Source organism: Meriones unguiculatus, chromosome 5 (genome assembly GCF_030254825.1).
Source record: "Meriones unguiculatus strain TT.TT164.6M chromosome 5, Bangor_MerUng_6.1, whole genome shotgun sequence".
Lineage (NCBI taxonomy): Eukaryota > Metazoa > Chordata > Mammalia > Rodentia > Muridae > Meriones > Meriones unguiculatus.
In genome coordinates this window covers 130155634-130180918 of record NC_083353.1, presented here as the reverse complement: position 1 = coordinate 130180918, position 25285 = coordinate 130155634, and the positions used below count along the sequence as shown (strand labels likewise).

Here is a 25285-nt window from a genome sequence, read left to right as displayed (position 1 = left end):
TTAGTTTAACTGTCAGCTTGACACAGTCTAGAGTCTTCTGGGACTCAGCATAGATGTGGGCAGCACTGTTCCCTGGCTGTGGAGCCAGGACTTTATGAGACAGGCAGAGCACCTTGGCTGTGTGGATACAGGCACCACTGTCTGTCTGCCCCTGACTGGGGTGGCCAGCTGCTTCAGCTCAGGCTCCCTGACGTGAGGGACTATAACCTTGCGCTGACATAGCCCCTTGGGTCTCACCGTTGCATTTGTTAGGATATTTTATAACAATGACAGGAATCAGAACTGGGTCAGGTTCCTTTCTAAAATCACGACTAAGCGAATATTAGTTGTGTGCATTAATGGATGTCACTGTGACGTTCCTTACCACACACGCCTTGCTTTGACTCTGCCTGCCTGCCTCAGGCCTTCCTTGTGCCCTGCTTCCCCAGTGCCTGTCCTGGAGTTGATCATAAACGTTCCTCAAAGGTCCTTGTGTGGATGCTGGCTCCCCAGCTGGTGAGAAGTGATGGAAGCTCCTGGAGGCGCATCCTCAAGGAGGGGTTGCGGCAGTGGGGCCTTTCCCTTGCAGGAGACACTGCTTCCTCAGCTTCGTCTTGCTGAGTCCCTGCCATCAGGGGAGGATCAGCTCTGCCTCACACCCCCACGTGTTCCCACCATGATGTCCCACCCCATCAGACACCCAGAAGCAGTGAGGTCAGCGAAGCGTGGAGGAAACCCCTGAAACCTCAAGCCAGGAGTCACAGTAGACTGTGCCCCTTTGAGTGGATTTACCCTCAGTGTTCATTGCACTAGCAAACTCAGGATGGTTACAAACACAGGTGTGGCCATCTTCTAGTGCAGGGCTGTGTGACGAAGTGTAGCATGGGGAGGGAGAATTCCAGAAGTCTCCCTGACTGATCTACATGCTTTCTCTCTCTCTCTCCTCTCTCTCTCTCTCACACACACACACACACACACACACACTATCAAAGCGTATTGCATTGTTTGTAATGAGAGGAAAATCATTAAAACCTGTCCTGCGAACCATGATAGTACTTCCCATCTTCTTCCTGAACCATGCGGAATACAGTTGCAAGACAGAGCCAGGATGCCCGAGTGTACCTGAGTTACAGATGCCCAGTGGGTTCTTTTCTCCATATTCAGTTCAGTCTCATCTCCAAAACAAAATGAAAAAACAAACCAACCAAACAAAAACCAGCCAACCAAAACAAAACAAAACAAAAAAAACAAAAACACCAAAAAAAAAAAAAAAAAAAAGCCCCCACAACACAGCAAAACCAAACCAAAAAACAAAAATAGTTAAGATCCCCAGGTAGCCAGTTAAAGTTTGTAGCACTCTTGTCAAGGGTGATGTGGCTTATTTCCTCCCTTCACTGATCAAGGCTGGGGTGTGTTGCGTGCAGGAGACAGCTCCAGTAGCCTGTCGTCACGCTCCATGCTCTTTGGCTTCTGAGGTCTCTCCTCAGCCGGCTCCTTGCTGGTCATTATCAGCTGCCTGAACGCCAGCCCTGGCACCTTGTGTTTCCAGCAGCTCACACCACCCCACCCAGCCTGCCTCACATGGGTTCTGAGGATTAAGTTCAACACCTCATGCTTGTGCCACCAGCACTTTGAAGACGGAGCTGTCTCCTCAGCAAGGACCCAGCCACTTTTAAATTTAACATAGAATGAGGCCGGCTGACAGGCCCTCAGGTGTTGGGCTGTGATTAGGAACAAGGAAGGCACAGATTCTGGGTATCCTGGGGGAGCTGGGAGGCATGCCTGGCTTTCAGGACACCCATCGGTTTGTTTTCACTTTTCTTTTATTGTTTTCCTTAAGTTTATGTATTCTTAAAGGTCCGCAGATATTTAAATTTTCTTTTTTCATGGAACCTAGAAGCTGCCCTGTTATAACTAAGGTGTAACCATCAGTTGCTCAGACAACTACAAATGCCACGATTTCCCCAAGAGAGAATAATCCGAGGCTTATACACAGTCCCACGAGCCTGAAAATGTTGTGTCTACGTACTCAAATAAGGAGTGTTAATCTTTGTGAAAAATGACTCCGATTAACTGAAATGTCACAGTCTGGTAGCGATGAAAGCAGGGTCCCCAGCAATAAGCTCACAGCGAACCCCAGCTCCCGTGGATAGGCTTCCTGCAGCCCACAGACACACAGGAAACAAACCAGCCCCCAAAGCATGCTTTACAAGTTTAGTCACAGAAATTAATTTTCAGGTTAACGTAAAAAAAAAAATAGATACAGCATTGACATAATTAGATTTTCCTTTGAGCTGTCTCTGCTTTTGGAGACTGTGTCACACCTCTGGTCCTCTATTAAGGAGTCAACATCCTTATGCCGTTATCAAATGCGGTGATTTGTGCTATAAAATGTAGTGTTGAGAACTCTATTGGGAAGTGTTGCTGTATAGAAGAGAGAGCTTTAATAGCGTTATATTTCAGTCTATAAATAACGCCTGCTTCCTAGCTGACATTAAAACAATGGATGGCATTTGGCAAGAAGCAGACGGCCAAATGATTTCTTAAGTGCCTAGTTTAGGGATGTCGCCATAAATTCTTATTTTTGTGCATCAGCTAAGGTGCTTTTAGGATGTGTCCAAAGTCAGCTAATCCTTAAAAAAAAAAAAAAAAAGTGTTTTCACCATGTGAAATTATACATGCTGATCACATTCCTAAAACTGTAGCATTGCTGATTTTTATTTAGATCAGGCAACTTAACAGGTGTCTTGTGTCATGTGGTTATATTTAATGAGTGAGAATCAGGAAAGGAAATGACAGCGGAGCTCTCCTGTGCGCACACGTGAGCAGCAGGGGCAGAGGGCACAGAGAATGCGCTCAGTGGAGCTTTTCTAGTTAGCACCCCCACAGCTGACCACAGCCCCAGCTCCTTCGTGGTTAGCACAAGAGAGCTCTAGTCTTCACTAGCTTGCTGTAGAGTGAATCACACGTAAAGACAAGGCCTGGTAGCAGGATTAACCCCCCCCAAAAAACAAAACAAAACAAAACAAAAACAAAAACAAAAAAACCCCAAACAGTTCCACTTGTTAAGTTTGGATCTGACATTTTTACCAAAGAACTTTGGTTGAAGGTATAGCCACGGGGAAGGCCCAGAGCCCTTGAGAACTGGAGACTAAGCTGGGCATGGTGGTCCATGTGTGCCTTAATAAGGAGTCTCAGGAAAAACCAGTCAAGATCTGGAGTTAAAGGCCAGCCTCTACTACACAGTGGGTTTGAGGCAAGCCTAAAACCTTGTCTCAAAATAATACCCCCTAAATAAACATAAGCTAAAGAACCAACAACTCCCCCACTCCAAACAAAACAAAACCCTAGCAACAACAACAGAAATTGGAAGAAAACAAAAGACAACAACAAAAAGAAAGAATGAAAATAAGAGAGAAAGAGAAAAGAAATGCCTAGAAGAAGTTAGGTCATTGGGCATATGTCCTGTATGTCCTTGAAGGGGATCCTAGACCCTGGCTCTCTGTTTCCTGTCTGTCACAGCAGTAGCTTTGTGTGTATGCATGTGAGAGAGAGAGAGAGAGAGAGAGAGAGAGAGAGAGAGAGAGAGAGAGTATATCTTCTAGCATCTTGGGGTCACAAGCTTTCTGTAACTTTCAGAAATGTCTTGGGGGAAATGTCAAACCTCAGAATCTTTGGGTGTATTTGAGGGTATGTTATTTTGAACATGGGATCTGTGGTTGCATTTTATGAAGTGAAATTAGACAAAAGTCTCTAAATCTTTAAATAAGTTTTTCATGACAGCCTTTTAATACCACTTTTCTCCCCTTCTCTTTTCTGTTTTCTCTCTCTCTCTTTTTTCTCACTCCCTCTCCTCTCTCTGGGATCCATTACAAATGCACAGGCTGGCTGTGAAATTGCTCTGTATCTCAGGATGACCTGGAATCCATGATCCTCCTGCTGCAGCCTCCTGAGTGCAGGACTGGGGGTGAGGACCACACAGACTCCTTTCCTGGCACATCTGAGCGATCTGTCCACAAGTATCTCTTCATTGTGTAGTTGCCATGCAGAAGAGTCTTGGCTCTGGGAGTCTCATTTGTAATATTATATGTGTAATATATATATATATATAATATATAATATTTAGAAAGTGCTAATAGCTGTATAGCCACTGGGAATGCAAAAACCTTGAAGAAACTATTTGGTCCAGTTTCATTTCTGGTTGCAAATGGTGAATGAATCCAGTGAGCCCCAGTGTTGTTGGCTCGTCTTATAAACAGGTCGATTGTCAAGTTTCTGATGAGGTATGGATGAGCCTTCTGGGTTGGGACCTTGAGAAGTGAATATTTTATGCTTGCTGTTTGGGCGAAATGGATGAGAACCTCGATGAGAAAAAGCTGACTTTGTCCAGCACCTGAAGATGTTCAGTCCCAATGCCAATCCCTTCCCTGTCATCGTAAGCCCTAAACAAGCTGACAACTCTCTATCCTAGCAGCTGTCTTATAAATGGAATGTCAAGCAATCTTCCTTTTGTCAGAGATAGATAGATAAATAGATAGACAGATAGATAGACAGATAGATAGATAGATAGATAGATAGATAGATAGATAGATAGATAGAGATTTCGGTGTCAGATTTTGGATGCCTTAATACCTTTTCCTGTCTGGCTTTGCAGAGAACTATAATAGAGGTCTTTTCAGATTAGAGGCTGCAGACTTTCAATCTGTGTCTTGGGGAAATATTAGTTTATATCAGAAAGTAGTTCAAACAAAAACAGGGTCATGATATCATCATGTTGAAGAGAGCATTCCAAATATATAATTCTGTTCATTAGAAATATTCAAAAATTCAGAATGAAAGTACATTTGAGAGAATATTTTTAACCAAGAGAGCTTTAGCTTAAATCTGTTCCTACTATAGATGAATGTTCAGTGAGAATTCTTTTATTTATTTTTAAATTTTGTGTGTTTGTGTGTGTGTTACACAGAGAGGCCAGGAGAGGGCGTCAGATTCCCTCTGGAGCTGGAGTCACAGGTGGATGTGAGCTGCTCAACACAGGAGCTGAGAGCTGAACCTGAGGCCTCTGGACTCTCCTGACTGCTGTGCTATGTGTCTAGCCCAAGCGTGAACCCTGAAGTAGAAAGTTAAAAAAATCTGTAGGTCACTGTTTTAAGACCTACAGAAATGAGACTTTTTTTTTTATAGTAACACGGGGCAGCAACCTCGGTGAACAGTGTGGGCTAAGTGCAAGACTGGAGAAAAGGAAGTGGAAAACTCACACAGTGTCTGACCTCACGGGAAGAGCCACATGTATGTGCGTGATTGATCTGCTGTTTGATGTACTCAGGGTTGAGCCTGACTTGTTCCTTACCCACAAGTCACTGGCTTGAGCGAGAAGGCTCACTATGAAAGCAATGCGAGGTAGACTTTTAGAAATTTTCAGACCTTGGTTAAAGCTCATGGCAATTTCCATTCCTTCCTCATCAGATTTTCTAAACTTTCGTCATCAGAGTATGATTTTCCAATAGTTCAAGTTTATGCACAGAATGTTTAAGCAGGTGCATTCTTGGCACAAAACAAAGGATCCTTGGCCCAATTAATCAAATATGGGGTGAATGAGGAAACAGAGTGTAACTGGAGAGAAGGTCGCAGTGTTCTTAGCAGCACTAGCAAACCAGGCAACAGACAGTTACATGAATTTGATGACCCCGTGGCTTGGTTTGGAGAATGCACCTTGGCAAGATTCCTTTCTCTTGACTGTCTGCAAAGTGGAACCACACAGCATGCAGAAAAGCAAAGATGACTTGCCAGGCCCCCGTGTCAGAGGCTGAGGGAGTAGTGGCACCTGAAGCCACTCTGCTGAAGAGAGCCTTGGTCCTACAAGCAGAAGCCACACACAGTTGGCTTTTGCTTGCCTTCTAAGCTGCTGTGGCTTGCTCCTCTGTCACCGGCTGTTATGTCCATTAAAGCAGAGACTGGCTCTGTTTCTCAGCTCCTTGCATGCCTGAGCTCGGGAGTACACCTGCAGGAGAAGAGCTTCAAGCCCTCATTTTGCACAGATCAACAACTTGCCAGGAGTGTCCGAACATGCTTATTACAGAGAAATTACAAGAGCTAGAACCGGAGAGGCTTTTTTGAGTGGGAATCTGGCCTGTTAGGTGTTACTGAGTACAATCTGAAGAACTGAAAAATAAATAGAACAGTGTAATGCCTGGCATGGGCATTTTGTCTAATGTATGATTAATTTATAAGCCCACAGCTTAGCACCGCTCAGGGCGGATTGCTTTCATGTTCAGCGCGGAGCCACTTAAGCATGCATTTTTGCTTAACTTCTTAAGAAACCAGCTCGGGTGGGCTTTGAGGGGGTGTGTGATTAGTTATTTTAGATTACAGTGACCTTTTATTTATTTTTTTTTAAGAAAAAAAAATCCAGCCCTTTACTTTGCTGAGGTACCAGGCAGTTATGGTTACCTAATGACTTCAACCACAGTTTCCTGAAAGATGACTGTCCAGCAGCAGTTTTAACCACAAATGTAGAGAACTAATTTCCATTCTTTTGTGGCTTTTGTGAGTTAGGTCCATTCTTTTCCTTGGGGGAAGGTTAATGTACATCTAGAATAAACATTTTAAACGTAGAAGAAGAGGGTACCTTCAAATACAAAGGAAAATAAATGTAACCTCCTTTCGAAACCAGCCTAGGAAGAACTCTAACTTTTAAGACTTTCTATTTAATTACTTTGCACTGAAGCCAGCTGGTCTTCTAGCTTTCATGACCTTATATTCCCTGAATGTTCTCATAAATCAAAGGAAGAATATGCTAGATTCTAACATTAGTCCTGGGGAAAATTCCAGATCTGAAAACAAAAGAAAGATAGGTAGATTCAAGGTTGCCTTGGGAATTTTCAGGTCCTTGGTAAGGTTAATTGGGAGGGCATAGATTCTTTTATGCTCAGATCTCTTTTTTCTTTCTCTTTTTCACCCCAAAGCATTTCTGCCCTCTAACCCACCAATTTCTCTTGCTGCCTGAGCCTTCACACTTCAACAGTGAACCTGAAGATAGAAAAAAATGATAGAAAAATATTCTGGCAGGCAGGGGGATGGCCTTGATGAGCTCTTAAAATTCTTTTCAGTGCTTTCATTTTAAATTCTGATGATTTCAGAAAAACTCAAAGTGAAGTGCCCACCCCGTGAAGGCCCTCGTTTGAGTCCCTTCAACTGCCTCCCGGCCCCAGGAGTTGCCATAAGTGGCAGCCCCAAGAGGCCACTTCCTGTGCTGACCCCCTCTAGTGCGAGTGAGCTACCTTGGCAATGAACTGGCAGGTGGGCACATGTTAGTTCGGTTAGGGGATTCCCCGGGTCCTGTTTAACCTTCAAGCTTTCATTTTTAAATACAGACAATATTGTTTGCTGAGCCACTCTTTTTAAAAAGATCCTGCTAACTGTCTTGCCATGGCATGTGGGGGGTAGGGGGAGAGATTTCTGGTGTCGAAGAATTAAAGGGAATCAGAATCCTTCACTGTCAGGCAGTTAAGGGAGGATTGGTTGAGGGTCCCTGTCTAAGGATTTGTAACTCTTCAGGGCTCAAGGCCAGCCAACAGCATGAATCCCTTCACTGTGTCCAGCTGTAGGAGTGGGGTGCTTTACTGTGTCCAGCTGTAGGAGTGGGTGGTTCTTTACCGTGTCCAGCTGTAGGAGTGGTGCTGTCCTGTAGTGTGTCCAGCTGTGGGAAGGGTGTGGTTCTCTCCTGAGTAGATGGGTTCAGGCCACATTCTGCCCAAAGCATTCAGTTTTCAGGATAACTTCTCCGGCAATTTTCGAGATTTGTAAGGGAGCACCTGAGATTACTGATCTCAGTGGACTCCAAAAATCACACAGATCTGTATCGTTCTGAGGGCACCTGTCATTTAGCGTCGCTGCCAGGTCCCTGGCACTGTGCCATTCTTACTCGCTGTGTAACCCTGAGATGTTGTGATATTTAGTTTTCCTTTAGACCCGGAGGAGTGGAGCCAGACTGACCACCTCATAGACAGTTAACAATGAGTGACTTTGTGGGCAGGCCGGCTTCATGTCTCCTCCCAGGGACAAAAGACATGACTCTGGCCCCACTTCTTTGCTGCCAATCAGAGTTCCATAGCTCCAACCCTTGCCTTTAGAGGCTGTACGTGAGGAGGGGGGCTCCAGGGATAATGTCCCCTAACATTGCTACATCTACCTGACTACCTGACAAAATTATTGAGTACTTTGTGCTCAGACGATGTAAAAACAGTGAGATGAGGTGCCTCAGCCTTAAGCTATGTCTGTCACTTTTTCAGACTTTGCTTTTGCAGGCTTTGCTTTTGCTGTAGCTCTCCAAGCAGGGGGTAAACGTCACAGTTTCCCAAGTGAACGTGAATTTTTACTTATTGTTTCCAGTTCCAAATGCTGGGAGGAACAGACTTGGGGAAACTTCTCTGGGATGCTCTGTGTCACCTCTGAGGGGCTTTCATTAAGAGCAAAACGTTGTGGGTACAGAGAAAATATGGGGTGATCATCCTGCCCCGGGGTTCATCAGAGGGAAGCAGCTGGGGCTGGGCTTTCCCAATGATGACGAGTGCTGGGGGCAGAGGGCATACCTGGGGAAGCTGATTTAGCCAGAGGAGCAGCAGCACCCAGAAAGGGTGTGTGAGGGCCGTGTTGTGAATAAAAGAGTGTGATCTGGAGTGTATGGTGCCTTATTAGCTCACTCTTCCTTACATGTGAGGGTATTTTCCAGAGTTCCCCAGAATGTCCCAAAGAACACTGTCAGATGTCAGGTGAGGTGGTAGAGAGCTACTTCCCTTATGTTCCAATAGTGACCTTACTGGACAAGCATTTGCTGACAGGCCCTGAGGCCAGGCCTGCTTTTAGTGCTTGTGGGTACAGCTGCCCGAGGACTGTGCAAGCTTCCTGCTTCTAGAAAAGCCAGGGAGGGAAGCAGCATACATGCAAACACGACCTGGAGGAAACGGCAGCTAGGAGCGAGGTGCTGAGAGTCCAAACAGGCTGCTGTGACGAAGAGAGGCTCAATGGCCTCTTTAGAACAACAAGAGGGTGCCAGACACCAGAAGATCACGGAGAACACATGTCAGGCAAAAGAACAGCTGATGCAGCATCTCTGAGGGAAGGAGCCAATGCCAGGCTATGGCAGGACCCAGGGAAGCTGGCTGTGCCTGGAGTCCTGGGGAAGGAAGCACTGAGAAGGGTTTAGAGAGACTGGCACGGAGCGGGAGATGGAGTTCTTTTCTGAGTGTGATGGTCAGCCATTGTGGGTGTGCAAGAAAGGGCCTGGCTGTGCTCACATGCATGTATGTGTGTGTGAGACAAACCCCTTGTTGTGGGGGAAATAGGAGCAAAAGTCAGGGAGTGTCTGCAATAAATTGAAATCTTCCTTTGGATGAAGGCAGAGGGTGTGGTGGAGATGAATGGACGATTAATTAATTAATTACAAGACATGATGATGAAATGGATATGGGTGCTTCTGAGAAGGAAATTAGGGTTTGGGGGGTGTTCTTTCCAGAGTGGAGGAAGATTGGCAGAGCGAGAGTTTGGAGCAGGAAGTTTGAAGCTGCTGTTGCTGCTTTTTCTTCTTTCTCCTCTTCCTCTTTCTCCCCACCCCCCACCTCACCCTTGCTCTACTCCTCGTCCTTGCTGTCTTTTTTGTGTCTGGATGGGGGAACTTTGTTCTTGATCAAAAGGCTGTGCTGGGAAAGGCAAGCACACAGAGAGCGGACCTGCCTCGGGGTTTTACTCTCACTTAGGTTGTGGCTGTTTCTTTTCCCTGCTGACTGGGGACCTCACCACCTTAGTCAACCGGCTAGTCTAAAAAGAATTGGTGCACAGGAAAGGAAGGAAGGGGAACAGGGCCCCTGCTCCAGAGAGAAAAGAGTGTCCAGGCCCTCAACAGAATGCAGCAGGGACCTCTGTGTCAGCAAAGGTCTTACTAGGTTGGGGAACTAAAATGTTTGCATAAATGTCTCACAAGATGAGAGAGATAAAAACATTTGAATTCCTTTCCCTAAACATGAGTTTTATAGTATTGAAAAGAAAGACTCATTTGATAATGCTTACAAATCCCTCCTCATGTTTTTAACTGATTTGGGGTACCTCCTGTTGTGGCAGTTTGGTGGTGCTCCCACAAAGGGCCTATCTAAAAGATCCCAAATGGCAAGTGTAGGAGGAAAAAAAGTCTGGAAGGAGATGTGAGGGAGAAATCAAGTCAGACGTTACTGGCTTGACAAGTCCTAGGCAGAGAACCAGAAGTCAGAGCACAGGATACTTAAATATGTCCAAGTCAGAGCCCATTAGGTACATTTGCTGGGCTCACAAGAGCCTCCGGAAGCTTTTAAAGGACATGTGAAGCTGGAAATCACATTCACTGGAAAGCTCAAAACCATGAGCTAGAGCTTTTGAAGGCTGACTGAGTATCCCATATTACAAGTTAATAGATTGGAGAAGGTCCCTTAAATATATATACCAGCAAGATCCAATAAGTAAATAAAAGAGTTTGTGGATAAGTATACAGGAGAGAGTTGGGGCATTGCTATCTTTCTGTTTCAAACCTGGGACAAACCACTGAGGTACCCATTGAACATGTCAAAGCAGACCTGACCTCCAGGTTCTCCCAGCACACCTCGGTAGGCCCCTACCTGTTAAAGGTATGGCTGGCATATCCCAGGAGTGACAGACAATGGGGTGCCAGGTTGCTCTTGGGAACCAAACCCAGGTCCTCTGCAAGAACAAGTGCTTCTTTGAACTGCTGAGCCACATCTCTAGCCCCTAGGCTGGCTTTGTGTCTTTTTGACGGCACCATGTTTTTTGGTTTTCTCCTGTGCTTCTAAGTCTGTAAGTCAATTGTGTTCCGCCTTTCCTTTTCCTGTTGTTGTTCTGTTGTTGTTGTTGTTGTTTGAGACAGTGTCTCTTCACTGAATCTGAAGCTCCCCATTTCATCTAGACAGACTGGCCCGTGACTCCATAGGCTCTGCCTGTCTCTCTTCACCAGTGCTGGGAGGACAAGCAGGTGCTGCCATACAGGGTTTACATGGATACTGGGGACCCAAACCCAGCAGCGACCCTTCCCAGCTGTCGCTGTAGCTTCTGCACTACCATTGCTCCCTTATCTTCTTCCTCCTGCTCCTGTCCTCCTGCTCCTCCTCTGGCTCCTCCTCCCCCTTCTTGAGATTGGATCTCAAAAGTCACCTCCTTGATAATAATCCATGCACAGTATCTTTGACTCTACATAATAGTAAATTGCCCTTATATGAAATTTATGTTTTCCCTCTTCACCATCAGTGTTTATAGTGGTTGGGTTCACACACAGTTGAATAACTTAGAAAATAATCAGTGAATGTCTTAAGCACGCATTATATTTTACTATGTGGAGGAGTCTGGTTAATTAGCTATGCCTGACGCCTGATAGATTTGACTGTGTGTAGTTCATATGAGTTCCGTAGCACCTCATGGTCACTTTGAAGTCACTAATTGACAGTTTCTCACTTAACCTGATAATTGGCTATCGCTTTAACTAACTTATGAAATAAGCATTTTGTCTGAATGTCCTTGTAATGTGCTCCCAGTTACAATGGGAATGGACTTAGACTCTTTGCCCCCGAACCTCAGTTTCCAGTAGAGTCTTTTCTTCTCTTCCAATTTTAGTTCCATTCAATATTTATTCCCAACGCAGTGTTTCTGTGTTCAGATTCTCTGGGGAACATACTCCCTCTTTCTGATATTTTTGTCTGTGGATTTTGGGGTGGCATGCTCTTGGATACGATTGTGGGCCTGCGGATACTGGATGGACAGATGGAAGGGTGAACCAGGACAGACAGTTGCAGTGGAGGCCTGAGGGGAGTCTGTGAGGGGTCTGGGGCTTCAGGGCTCTGCAGCAGATGCCGGGGTCTGTCCTTTGGACCTCGCCATTTATCTGTGAGTAGACCTAGCAACACCCAGGTAGAACACGGGGCAGGCAGACTGCCTCAGCCAATGCCTTATCCAGGTGCCCAGCTGAGAGCAGTGATTGCTTGGGCTACTGAGGAGGGGGCAGGAGGGGAGAGGCAGCAGCTGTGGGACAGAACAGAAAGGTGCTTCCTACATACAAATCCAAATGTTTCAAGTCCCATTCCCAACCAAGAGTGGTGAAAAAATGCGCTGTCACCTTGGAAGCATTGTGCTGACTTTCTTGGCTCAAGTCCTGAATAGCTTTTTGTCTTTTCACTCTAATTTTTGGCAGTGTACACACACACACACAGCGGTCTGTCGAAAAGTCATGACCATAACAACCATAACAGTTAATAATGGTTGGCTTCTTCTACTTAGGCCTTTCAGTGCACCTCTGACTAACAGGTTTCATGGATTCCCCATCCCTTCTTTCAAAGCAGAACAATTCTCTCAGTTCACATTTCAAGAAGAATGTGGTATTGAAGTAAAATCTGGGTTAGTCACTCTGTAATAAAGAATAAAAAGTTCCTTATTTTTCACCTTCTTCCAATGTCTATCCCACTTGCCTTTCCAAATAAAGATTACACATCTTACTCAGGGTCCTCTTCTTGCTTAGCTTCTTTACAGGTACAGATTTTAGTATGTTCATCCTATATTATATGCCTAATATCCACTTATAAGTGAGTATATACCACGTGTATCTTTCTGCTTCTGGGATAGCACACTTAGGATGATCTTTTCTAGTTGCCCCCATTGGCATGCAAATTTCATGATTTCCTTGTTTTTAATTGTTGATCCTATCACAGAGGGCCTCTGAAAGACTCTTCCAAGCAGGATATTAAAGGGGATGCTGCGACTCATAGCCAAACTTTGGGCAGAGTGCAAGGAATCTTATCAAAGAAGGGGGAGATAGAAAGACCTGGAAGGGTCTGGAGCTCCACAAGGAGACCAACAGAACCAAAAAATCTGGGCACAGGGGTCTTTTCTGAGACTGATACTCCAACCAAAGACCATTCATGGGGATAACCTAGAACCCCTGCATAGATGTAGCCCATGGCAGCTCAATCTCCAAATGGGCTCCCTAATAAGGGGAGCAAGGGCTGTCTCTGACATGAACTCAGTTGCTGGCTCTTTGATCACCTCCTTCTGAGGGTGGAGCAGCCTGACCAGGCCACAGAGGAAGACTATGGATGACAGTCCTGATAAGACCTGATAGGCTAGGGTCAGATGGAAGGGGAGGAGGTCCTCCACTATCAGTGGACTGGAGAAAGGGCATGGAAGGAGATGAGGGGGGAGGAAGGGCAGGATTGGAAGGGATCAAGGCTACAGCTGGGGTACAAAGTGAATAAATTATAATAAATAAAAAATTACATTAAAAATAAAATAAAAAGAAGAAAAGAAGAAGAAAAGCTACCTCCACCTCCACAAACTACTTCACACTTCTCTGTCCATCTCTGCACATCCATTGCTTAGGACAACACTTCATTTTAAAGAGTGCGGGTGTCTCTGGGCTGGGAACGAGGTTCAGCTCGAAGTCCTGATCAGTCTCCAGTTCCTCAATTGCTAAGTAAATAGGATCCATTTCTGGAACCATTTGTGACATGGAGGAGCAGGTCTTTCAGCACAGAAACTTGCATTTTTGCAGCTGACACTTTGTCTAAGCAGTTTTTCTAGTGGGGAAACCTGAGTGTCTACCAGCTACCCTCCTGAGAAGTATCATTTGCTTTGAGTCTGTACTAAGCACTGTGCAGCCTGCTCGAGCTAGCATCTCACCATAGCTAACCAGACCTTCCCATCTTCCCTAGCACACGTCCCTCAGATATGACGCCATATCCCTTGAGCGAGCATCCTCCATGTGCCGGTCAAAGCCCTCGACCGAAGGCAGCAGAACCTGCCCCTTGTTTTCTCCATAGGAACCTCGTTTACGTAAAGAAGTGAATTGTCTCCCTGAGCTACAACTGAATCAGTCAGTTTGGTTTGCAAACGGCCCTGTTGGCTGGAGGTGTGAATTCAGTCAGTGATTTTCCACAAGGATTGAGAGAAGTCCCTGCCTGGGTGGCTTTCTTGGGTATGCCCGGAAGGGAGGTGATGCTGTCCTGCCCACATGTTAGTGTTCAGTTTCTAGCTTTCCTTTCCTCACTATTGTTATTGCACATTCCTTCTGAGCCTTAAAATGTTTTAAAACATGTTCCACAATCGCAAAGAGTTAAAAAAATACATTATAATTATTCTTGGAAAGAAATGTTTGCCACGTATTATACCATGCACACTTCTCCCAGGCTTCTATCCTCTTTCTAAACGAAGGGTCTAGCCTGCTCTTGGATGGTTTGTTTTTCCTGTTTATTAGTGTTTAGGACAGAGTCTTGTGCTGTAGCCCAGGCTAACCTACTCACTATTTATCCCAGGTTGCCACAGACATAGCAGAGTCTTCCTGCCTCAGCCTCCCATTAATGAAATCACTGGTCCTTTTGACTCATCGTATACGCTCCTCCTCTGGCTTGGCCCCACCGGCCACACTGGCTTCCTTGATTTTGGTCCAAATGATGGGATGGAGTCCTGGGATTTACTCTTCCTCCGCAGCTAAGTAAGTGGCTTGTTTCCTGACACCATCTGATGTGTTCAGGACTCTTGTCCTAACCTGTAAAAATCAGTTTTTCTCCTTAATTGGAACTGCCCTCCAACATACCACATTTAATCTTTATTGCTTTCTGCTCCCGAGATAGAGCCCAGGCTTTTGATTTGTTTGTTGTTAATTTGGAGACAAGGTCTCACCAGTTAGCCCCAGCTGATCGGGAGCTCACCCTGAAGGTCAGGCTGGCCTCAGTTTCCTCACAGAGATCTGCCTGCCTCTGTCTGAGAGAAAGGCAGCCACCACCATGACCAGCTAAAGGAGTTTTTCATACCCTGTCCTCTCCCAATTTCCTAGCATCTATGGAACGCCGAAGCTCAAAAGCGGGTGGTTGAATACGGGAGTGTGTGCATGCATGCTCCTTGGTGAGAAGCATGCACTCCCGTGAAGACGGGCTCCACAGGTCAGCAGAGCACAGCGTGCTCTGGGTCAGGACTGCGTTCCAGCACTGTGGGCTAAGCCGTGCCCGGACACAGCTCACGCGCAGGGGTTTTGCGCAGGTGCCTTTAAAGGCTGTAGCGATAAGTGCCTGTTTCCTTTCTTTCCCGGCTGCTTTCCTTTGCCCCCTGCTATAGCCGTTGAAGCGTGTAGTCCAATTTTTCACACCTTGTTTAGACTCCAATGTTTATTGTAACTCCAGTGTGTTAAGTTTCCTACCTCCTTAAATCCACAAAGCACTTTAAGAAAGGATTTCCATGTATTATGTTTTCTTCAGAAAGTCTTATCTCAGGCAGACATATTTGCCCATTTTCTTTTTTATTACAACAACAACAAAAAAGTTTTACAATTATTACGCTTGTGGAGCGCTCCTCGCCAGACTGGGCTGGTATCGCTCCATGAAACCTTACACAATAAAACAATTTCCTAAAAAACTTCGCAGAAGATGCTGATACAAGGCTCCAGAGCACTTAATTATTTCTTCTTTCCCCTATTGTTTATCATTGTTTTGTCAACATTCCATATCACTACCCATAATGCCGTGGGTTTGGTTTTCTTTGAACATTCCTTTCTTCTGAACTTACTGTGAACTTGTGCCTCTAGCAGGCCGCCCCAGAATGCCACAGCCACTTTAGACAGGAGGGAGGGAGAACCGACACTTTGATTGTAAAAGGTGCTAAAAGCAAGCTCAGATTATAGTAAGTAGTGGAAACACTAGTCTTCTTGCTATTCCAGGTTGCAACATGAGGCTTGCTTTAAAAGGCCTAGGTAATAATTTGTACATACTTAAGGAGAGTCAGGAATTCTGTGTGTGTAGGGAGGGTGAAGATTAGGCGGAATGCAGGAGGATTGCATAAATGCCAAATAAGATACAAGGAGGCCAGCCCTCTGTCACATATGCAGTGCAGGGTGGTGGAGAGAAATATTTATTTTATGCTCAAGGACAGCAGGCATGGTGTGACCTCCCTCCACACTCCCATATTTTTTAATCACCTTTTGCATGTAATGCTCTTCTAGGAAGTCATTGTTCCTTGTAAGCAAAAATAAAAAAAATCTAGAGAGTGGGAGGGGAAAAGAGAGAGAGAGACTGGCTGACTCCTGGGCTTATGGCCTACCTAAACTAGCAAGTCTCCAAGGCCCAGTAAGAGACTCTGTCTAAAAACCGAGATGGCTGGCTCCTGAGGAGTGACCCCAAAGTGTGATATATGGCTCCCAAATCCTCACACACGCATCCATCGACTTATACACGAACACGGGGGGAACTACCCAACTTGTATTCTCAGGCAGTCAGTTTCTGAAAGAATTCCTTGTAAATTTCAGCTATGTGATTAGCCCAAGTCAGAGCAAGGAAGAGTTGCATACAACCAGGGGATTAGCTACTTCCTCCTACAAGGTCTTCCGGGAATGTCTCAGGACCCTGTGGAGACAGGAAGCGGTGGCCTCTTCTGTGCTCTGCGGGCACACTTTCCCTGTGCCATCCATAGGCTCCTTCCCACATGAGTGTTTTGTTTTCATATTACATGCAATGAGCAGTTAGCAGCAACAACACGCTGTAATTTTTTTGTTTTTGCCTTTGTTTTTGTTTTTTTTGTCTTCCTCATTGACTGGAGAATCTTTATCCTTTCACAGAGGTGCATGTTAAGGTTTTTCTTTAAGATGCCTAAGTTATCAGCATAATATGGCGTGCTTGTTGGAATTATTAAGTAAGATCAATTTCTTAAGGCTTCTGTGGACGTCTCCTTAATTACCGGCTGTTACGTAAAGAGGAGTTGGGGGTGGGCAGTACGTACAGCTTGGATACCCTGAGCAGAGGGAATGGGGCAGCATGAGATTTCACTATATATTCCAGAACAGCATGTGATTGAAAACCAATGAATCATTCCTTTCTGAAGTTCAGAAGTAGGGCCACGGCTTGACTTTGGGTAACAATCTTTGGGAAGCAAAGTTGAGGAGCCTGGGAGACCTCTCCTGACTCATGAATGACGAGTTGCCTCAGCTGCTACAGGGCTCCAAGGGGCCAAGACTCACATGGGCCAAACTGTTAAAGATTCGCTAGGAAATGTGCTTTCAGTTCCCATACTGTGTGTGTTAGTGTACGGAGGGTGCAAGGTTGGGCAGCTGAGCCAAGTTCAATAGGCAAGGATGGATGGGCAGAAAGTGCCACAGCTGGGATGGTGGACAAAAGTGGTGATATCTTAGAGGTTGCCTGGGTCCTATGAAGGGACTCGGCAGATGCTTCTGCTCCTGCCTCTCTCCATCACTGCCGTACTGAAGAAATCCCCACCAGAAGGAGAGAGCAAGAGGAAGTGGGCTTGGTGCCATACAGGGGCAGAGAGACTCTTCAGCCCATCCCTACAGCCCTACCCACACCCATGAACCTTAGCCTGCTGTCTAAATAGACCCAGCCCATAAGAGCAGCCTTGCCTGAAAAAACCACCCATCGCTGGTGATGGCCAAGCCATAAGTGTCCCAGGAAGGGAAGGCATTCCCTCCCACTGCTTCTCATTCTGAATTTGTTTAGCAATTAAATTTTGACTGGTTTGGGGAAGATGTTTCCTTCTTTGGTAGACATCTGTGGCAGAGGTAGCATAGGCAGAGCCTATGCACAGGTATATTTCGACCTGAAGAAGTAGCTACCCAGTAAGTTTGTCTTCATGGTAAAATATCTCCAGGTCTGTGAACACTATTTCAGAAGTCTCTCTCACCTCCACTGGAGTGAGCAGACACTGAAGAGGTTAAACTGGAAAGATAGGGGCAGCAACAAGCACGCTCAGGGTATCCTAGCATGCATGCATGCATGCATACATACATAAATGCATATATACATACATGGATGCATGCCATACATACAAGGGTATCCTGGCATGCATGCATGCATACATACATAAATGCATATATACAAACATGGATGCATGCCATACATACACACATATATATACATACACCCATACATACACGCATATACCCATATATATATGCATACATACATAAATATACACATCCATGCATATACCCATACATACATGCATATGCACATACATAATGTATAATGCATACATACATGCATATATACATGCATGCACATGTAAATGTATGCATACATACATGCATGCATGCATACAGAGAGAGAGACAGACAAGCTATGAGAAGCAGGTCTAATTTCCCTTTTATTCACTGTGGTTTCATTGGCTGGCTGCTGAACTCTTGATTCTGACATTCACGACCTCTTTGGCTCACTGGCTTTTTGGTGCCATTTAATGGAGAGGTGAGACGCTTACACCATTGTGTTAGATAAATGCTTCTCTACCTTCCAGATGTGCATCCCATAGTGACGACAGCAGCTTCAGTTTTATATGTCCCTGCGAAAGAGAGAAGCATGTGAGTACAAAAGGTAGAATGAGGCACGTTACCTGTGATCGTAAAGAACCTGGAGGAGAGATTTACTGACTCATGGGAGTACACACACAGGATGCCTCAGTTAGCACCACCACTCCGGAAGGCCATGTCTCACTTTCTGTCACCTGACACGCTCATCCCTGCCCCAGCTGTACCAGAAGCACTGAGTGGGCTGCGCCGTTCTGGCTGGGAACTTCCGGAAAGGGGGTACATGATATTTTAATTCTTTTTCTAACTGACTTTGTACTTCTGACTCTGTCTCCTTCCTGGATCAGCCGTGATGGCCAAGGAGCCAGGATGCTCCTGTGGAGTGGGTCTGTGCTTGGCTTGTGGTGTGGCTGGATACCTCCCCCTTTGGTGCTGAGGTGACTATAGTACAGGTGCCTGCAGGGGGAACCCCAAAATGAGAATTCTTTTCCTGGGAGTGTGGGGATAAGAAAAAACTAGCAAAGGCCACACCTACTTCAACTATCTGCTTCAGCTACGATATGTCCTGCCACAGGTACAGGGCTTCAGAGGAAGGACACAGAAGACCCTTCTCTTCTGGCAGAGAACCCAAAGCTCAAAACACACTTACGATCGTCTTTCGCCTCTTCCTCCAGCATCCTGACCAGTCTCCACACTGCGCAGGCTTGCCCTCAGTTTCTCTCCTGTGCTTCCGTTTCTTCCCGCTGTGACTCGATTCTATCCCCACAGTGTCCTTTACACCCACGCAGCCAGGTTGGCACACATCTCACGTGGTGTCTGGGACAATGCCATGCTTCTGGAATCTCCGCCTTCCTTTCCCTTAGGAGACATCTTATTTCCTGCCTCACTTTATTTTGTTCTGTCTTTGAGACAAGGTCTTGCTCTACAGCCCTAGCTGGCCTTGGAATTTGCTGTGTAGCCTGGACAGGATGATGTTCCTGCCTCAGCCTTCTGCGTGCTGGGATCACAGAGTGGTGCCACCACGGCTGACCCCTTTCCCATTTGCTTATCTTCTGCCAATCTGAGCACTCTTTCTGTGTCACTGTACCTGCTGCATCTCCCTGACCTCTCTCCAATGCTTCTTTTCCTTGGGCGCCATGCTGGGCTCTGTCCATCCATTCTGCATGTTCTGCTCCAGTCTGTGGTTGCACACCTGCGTTCTCTTCTCTCAGTCATGATCACAGTTCTGTCCTTCCCCTGTGGACTCACCCTCTTGATCCATAGGTTTACAAGTCAAATCTTTCCCTTAGAGCATTTTGTGGTTTGGTTATGTTTTTAGATCCTGCTTTCTCTGTTTCTGATTTCTGATCCTCCTGTCTCATCTTGGCTCACACTTGCTCTGTTCGGGGGTGAGTATTGAATTAGGGGCTTCTTGCATGCTGGGTAAGCACTCTATCAACTGGTCTATACCCTAACTTCTGTAGTATTTTCCTACCTATTCTACACTTACTCTTCTCACTGCTGACTCTACCACATCTTGGCAACATCCAGGACAGTCTCAGGCGGATGGGGCTTACATCACACTAAAGTCTCGGCCACCGTGAGAATTTTAGTCCCCCTGTGTTTACAAGCTTCCTTTGTTTCCATTCATTTTTTTTAAATATAGAAAGCTTCAATGAATTCAAAATTAATTACTGTACTGCTAACTCTAATGAAATGTCTGTCCTCAGAACTCTGTACTGCCTGGCCCTGGAGTGCACCCTCAGTCAGGTGGTAAACTTGGCACTTGGGAGAATGAGGCAGGAGAGCTCTACATTGAGGGACAGCAAGTTATAGGGGAGGAGAGGTTCTGAAAAGACCAGGAGAGAGAAAAGAGAGAGAAAAAGAGAGGGAGAGAGGGGAGGGAAGGTGGAAGGAGAGAGGTAGCAGGAGGGAGAGAAGGCTTGGAACTCATGCCTCCATTAGCATCTTGAGCTTCTCAAACCAGCACAAGCAGATGATGGCCAAAACAGTGTATTATGTGAGCCGGTGAGTGCTTCACACACAAAGCACAGCCACAGTCAAACACCACCAAAGCCGACAACGGCAGTGAGTGCCGAGGGTGGTGGGTGGTGCGTGCTGAGCCTATCCTGGGCTGTGGATGGCCGCCTCCAGGGCGCCAAGGCTGTCAGTGAACTCACCCCTGGGATTGGGAGCACACTGGCTTCCTCTTTAAAAGAGCTGAGGTACAAGTCCAGTTCTTTTTGCTTTTGTCTTCTGTGATTGTTCCCCAATCAATTCCTCTAGCCCCCGAGCGTCACCCAGGGACAGAGGCGGATCTGCTCATTGCCCAGTCTGCAGTGGGCAGCACCCGACAGAAAGTCTTCTGAAAATCTTCATGACAACCCTCTGCCTTTGCCCTTTCTTCAGGGTGGAGGGTGACATTGTCTTGTACGACAGAACCAAATTTTGGTTAAATTCCAATATAAAAAAATGATAAGTTTTATAAAATTTTCATACCTAACGAGACTTCTGATATAAATCAGTTGGCTGGTTTGTATGTTATTCTATTTTATTTTTATGATGAGGAGTCTTGGGCTCAGAGCTTTCGCAGGCTGACTGGGGCAAGGCTTCACTGTCTGCTCAGTGTCCTTCTCCCACAGTCTTCGGCTCTGGTGGACCTAAGGGCTTTCCCAGGTTCACTCAGTGGCTAGTCCCTGGAAATAACTCAAGACTGATTTCTCTGTAGTCATGGAAAGAAGCTGTTGGTTATGTCTCAATAATGAAAAGTGAGATATTGGAAAAGGGTTGTGTATTCCTAGAACAAACTAGCTTGTCAGAGGTGACATGACATAGCCTTGACCTCAACACGGAAAGGTAACTAACTGGGTGGTGTCTCTCATAGTTCTTAATCTTGCTCTAATTTCGTATAAAGGATATTTATTTTAATTTTATCCATGCTTTTAAGTTTAGCAAAGTGTGTGTGTGTGTATATATATGTATATGTATATAATGTATATATATATATCACACATCCATAAAAACAGACATATTTAGAATCTCCTTAAATATAATGTGGTAGTGGTTACATTTTTATGTTAGTTTTGAAAATGCATGATTGTCTCAGCAATACTGAAGCTGTGGATGGGCCCCCTTTCATAAGCATATCTGAGTGTCTTATAGCCATTTGAAGAGAGCCTCTCTGGAAGCTTCATCAGCCAGCACATGAGGAAGAGTAATAATGAGAAAGACTTGACCATTTGGGCATCTGACGAAAGCTGTGAAGCCTATGTGTTTTCAGAGACGTGTGCGTGTTCTTCAGCTTCTGGCGTTTGTTTCAGCAGATTATTGGTGTAGCTTGCATTGAGCCTTGAAGATGTCCAGAAGTAATTAAACGGCTGACGATAATGCAAATTTGAGAGCAATGCACACGCTATAATGTCTGCCATTGGGTTTAGAGGAAGGGGGAAATCACACTGACTTTTAAAAAAATAAATATTTGTATTTATTGGAAAATTTTATGCATTTTAGACATATTCAGCCCAAAACTAAACCCTCAAAGATCTGCTCTACCTCATCCCCTTTACCTTATAACTTCTTTTTGTTTTTAATTTAATTACTACCTCCTCCAATTTGTGCTGCCAATATACTTCTGGATGTGGGCCCATTCGCTAGAGCACAGTAGACCTAACAGGACCCACACCCTTAAAATAACAGGGTCTCCTATCCCAGAAGCCATCGACCATCCCCAGATCCTTAGCTGGGAGTGGGGCTCCAGGCCCCCTCCCGGCTCCATGTCAGAACATTGACCAGCTTGGTCATGTGCATGTAGGCGCAGCTGCTGTGGGTCCCTGCGTGCAGCTGCCTGGTCATGTCCAGAAGACACTGGTTTCTCTGGTCCTCCCCGACCTCTGGCTATTTCAATCGTGGTCTCCTCAGATGGTCCCTGGGCCTTGGCTGAAGGGTGTGACATAGAGGCCCCATGCTGGCTGTGAGTTTCTGTGATAACCACCATCAACTATGCAAAGAGGCTTTTCTGAGGGGCCCTGGGAGACGCACGGATTTGGGCAGGTTGATACTATGTCCACTTAGCAAAATAATAGTGGTAGGTTCACCGCTGGGTCTGTCACTGACTTTTTCAAACTCAGATTCCACATATGAAGCTGTGACAAGTAGTAATTTCAGTTTCAGCACTCTCGTGGCAAGTGTCAGAGGCTTGTTTGCATATCTGCCCCTTTGTGAAAGCATCTTTTGACAAACCGCCACATGCCCGAGGTCCATTTCATTAGATGTCATTCTACTCCCCACTTAATGTTGTTTAGTTTGTTACGAATACAATGAGGTGGAGGGATGCGCTGGCAGAGTCACAGCTGCGTACTCGTCTCCCTCAGATACTGCACAATCTAGAACGCAGACCTGTGACAAGACTCCAGTTTTGAGTTGGAAGGTGATGTGCTCACGTATAATAGCGAATGTATGTTTACATGTGTGTATGCCTGCACATATGTGCCTATACACACACATAAGCATCACTTAGGAAAAATAGCTCAGTCAGATAGCAGCGCAGAGCAAATAAACCATTCTTTGTCATGGCCATTGCACAACCTCTTGTGGAACTCTACCATCTCAGCCCAGCTTGGGAAAGGTTCATTTGTAGTCCTTCACTTACTGAGAGTCGGGCACCAGTAATATGCCTGTTCCATGGCGCACCACGGTCCAGTAACCTGACTCGCTGTCCTGCTGTTTCTTGTCACTGGGTGGATAAGGCACAGAAGGGTCACAGGGTCACGTATTTTCCCTGTGGTCACACAGCTAAGAATTTGTAGCATTTCTCTTTAAAGCCTTCAAATGCCCCGTGTCCTCACTCTTCTGGGTGTGTGCTTGCTTCCCAGTGCGTTTGGAAGGATGGCTGCCTACTTAGGCCCCAGTCTTAATGCCTGCTGAGAAAACTCATTTAGGTTTGTTCTTGAAAGAATGATTTTGACCATTGATCCTGGCGAGTTGATCCTGACAATGAGGTAGCTTCTCTTTACTGCTACGTCTGATTTTTACACTGACTTTAACAGTGGGCTTGAAGCTCAGTGAAACCGGGGTCTGGACTTCAGCAACACTGAGGGGAAGGGCAGTGCCTGCCCGGAGAGCATCCTCGGATTGTCCAAGTCACTCAGGAGGATGAGTCAGAGTTTGGTAATAAAATCAAGGGTTTGGCCTCTTCCGATAATAGTTGTCAGATTTACAAGAGTTTGTGTCAAAACGTTTCACAAGCTGTGTTCTGATAGATAGCTAACAAGCATCTTCCCCCTTTTTCTCAACCTGAAAGATCACTTTTAACTCACTCTGAAGGAGTCTGGCTGCAGGGTGGGGCTTGGGAGGCCTCTCAGCTCATGCCTCTGCCATTTGTTTTTCAGTCTGGTCCCAAGTCTCTACAGTCGGCAACAAAAGGCCTGAAAAAAAAAATCAATATTTGGGTTCTGAGCCTTCTGTGGGAGGGTGGGAGGGCCCCGTGGCCCAGCTTTTTAATTTGCCCCCTGTTGTTTTTTTCTGGTTTCCTTTGCTAGCTTTTTCCTGAGCTCAGGAAGGCGGGGCTGTCTTATCAAGCCGCGCGGCCGCTCCGCCACGGCAGCTCTCTGCCGGTTAGTCTTTTACTGTTGCGCCCAGTCACACCTCATATATTTTGCTCTAAAACAGAACATCTGAGTTGATTCTGCATTTGCAAAGACCTCAGAGAGATGGAAGATGGATTTAATGTTGCCATTTTTAGATGGGGCCGTAAATAGAATGGCAGCTGTCCTTGGATGCATGGCAGATATACGGTACACACGCTGAATAGAAGCAGATGAAAGATCGCACCCGATTAATCCTCACAAAAATTCACATTTCAGCCATCGAGAGTCTTAACCAGAGTGTATTTATTTATTCTGCGCCCTCGCAGATGTAATCTCCTGCTTTGAAAGTGTGAGATTAGAGAGGAGCTCGCTACCATCCCCACTGGGGTGCAAGTGGCCCGTAATATTTTAGATAGTGATACTGCCCCCCCCTTTAAATCCTACGAACAATTCAAATCTACATACACCGCATGAGTGACTGAGATTGATTAGGTTACCCTTCTTTGTGATGTAGGGTCAGGAGGTTGTTCTTTGTAAGAGCTGGTTCTTTCCGGGAAGAGACTGAGGCACAAAGTTCACAGGCAAGACAGAACATGGCTGTTACAGCACGAGAGTCCGACAGGTGAGCAGCCGTTGAGGATTTCTGTAACCACTCCAGGTACGCTGTCAGCAGGATAGGCGCTCCAGGGACCCAACCCTCCAGCAACTTTCCTTAGTTCCTGCTGCTTACGTGGCTGCGCGGATAACTGAGTGGGTAGCCCAGTGCTTGTTCTGCAAGTGTGAGGACTGGAGTTCAGACCCCGGAACCCATGTAAAACGGCTGGTTAGGAGTGTGTGTGCCTGCGACCCCTGAGCTGGGAGGCAGAGGTAGGAAAACCCCTTGGAGCTTCCTGCCAAATTGGTGAATTCCAGGTTCAGTGTGAGAGGCTTTTCCTCAAGAAGTAAAGTGGGGGTTGACTAAGGAAGATGCCAACATTGACTTCTCCACCTGCATGTACATACACATTTGCATACGTGTGCACCCGCGGGCCCACGTGAAGGAGTGGTGGCTTATGCATATTTGTGTATTAACATTAAATTATGTATTTAGTCATTGTATGTGTGGCTGCAAAGTCCAAGTAGTAATGGAGGAAGGAAAATCAACTGCCCTGGAAGGTGTTGGGTCACAGGGCAAGGCTTCATGAAAGCGCCAATGAGAGACTGGCCCCCAGGGATTTTGAGGCATGGGGAAGAGTTTTACTTAATAAGTGATGAGGGGAAGGGATCAAGCCCATGAGCGGACATAAGAGCATCCATGAATGAGGGGATCCCTAGCCCGAGATAACAGGGAAAGAGGTGCTGTGTAATGAGGGCCGCATTACCTCGTCCAGGGCCACTCTTCTCCTGTGTGCTTCCTTACCCCCTGCGGAAGGCTGTTGGA

At 46.0% G+C, this 25285-nt stretch overlaps 1 protein-coding gene across 4 annotated transcripts in view; it reads left to right on the top strand.

Moving 5' to 3' along the window:
• Sox5 (SRY-box transcription factor 5) overlaps positions 1-25285 on the top strand; it is a 915630-nt gene that overhangs the window by 109821 nt on the left and 780524 nt on the right. Inside the window, exon 1 of one of the 4 annotated variants that reach the window (XM_060384463.1) lies at positions 14163-14494. The exons of the other annotated variants lie outside the window; for them this stretch is intronic. The gene's annotated coding sequence lies outside the window, so the exon portion shown is untranslated. Of the gene's footprint in view, positions 1-14162; positions 14495-25285 lie in introns of those variants that run through there. 4 annotated transcript variants of the gene reach the window in all.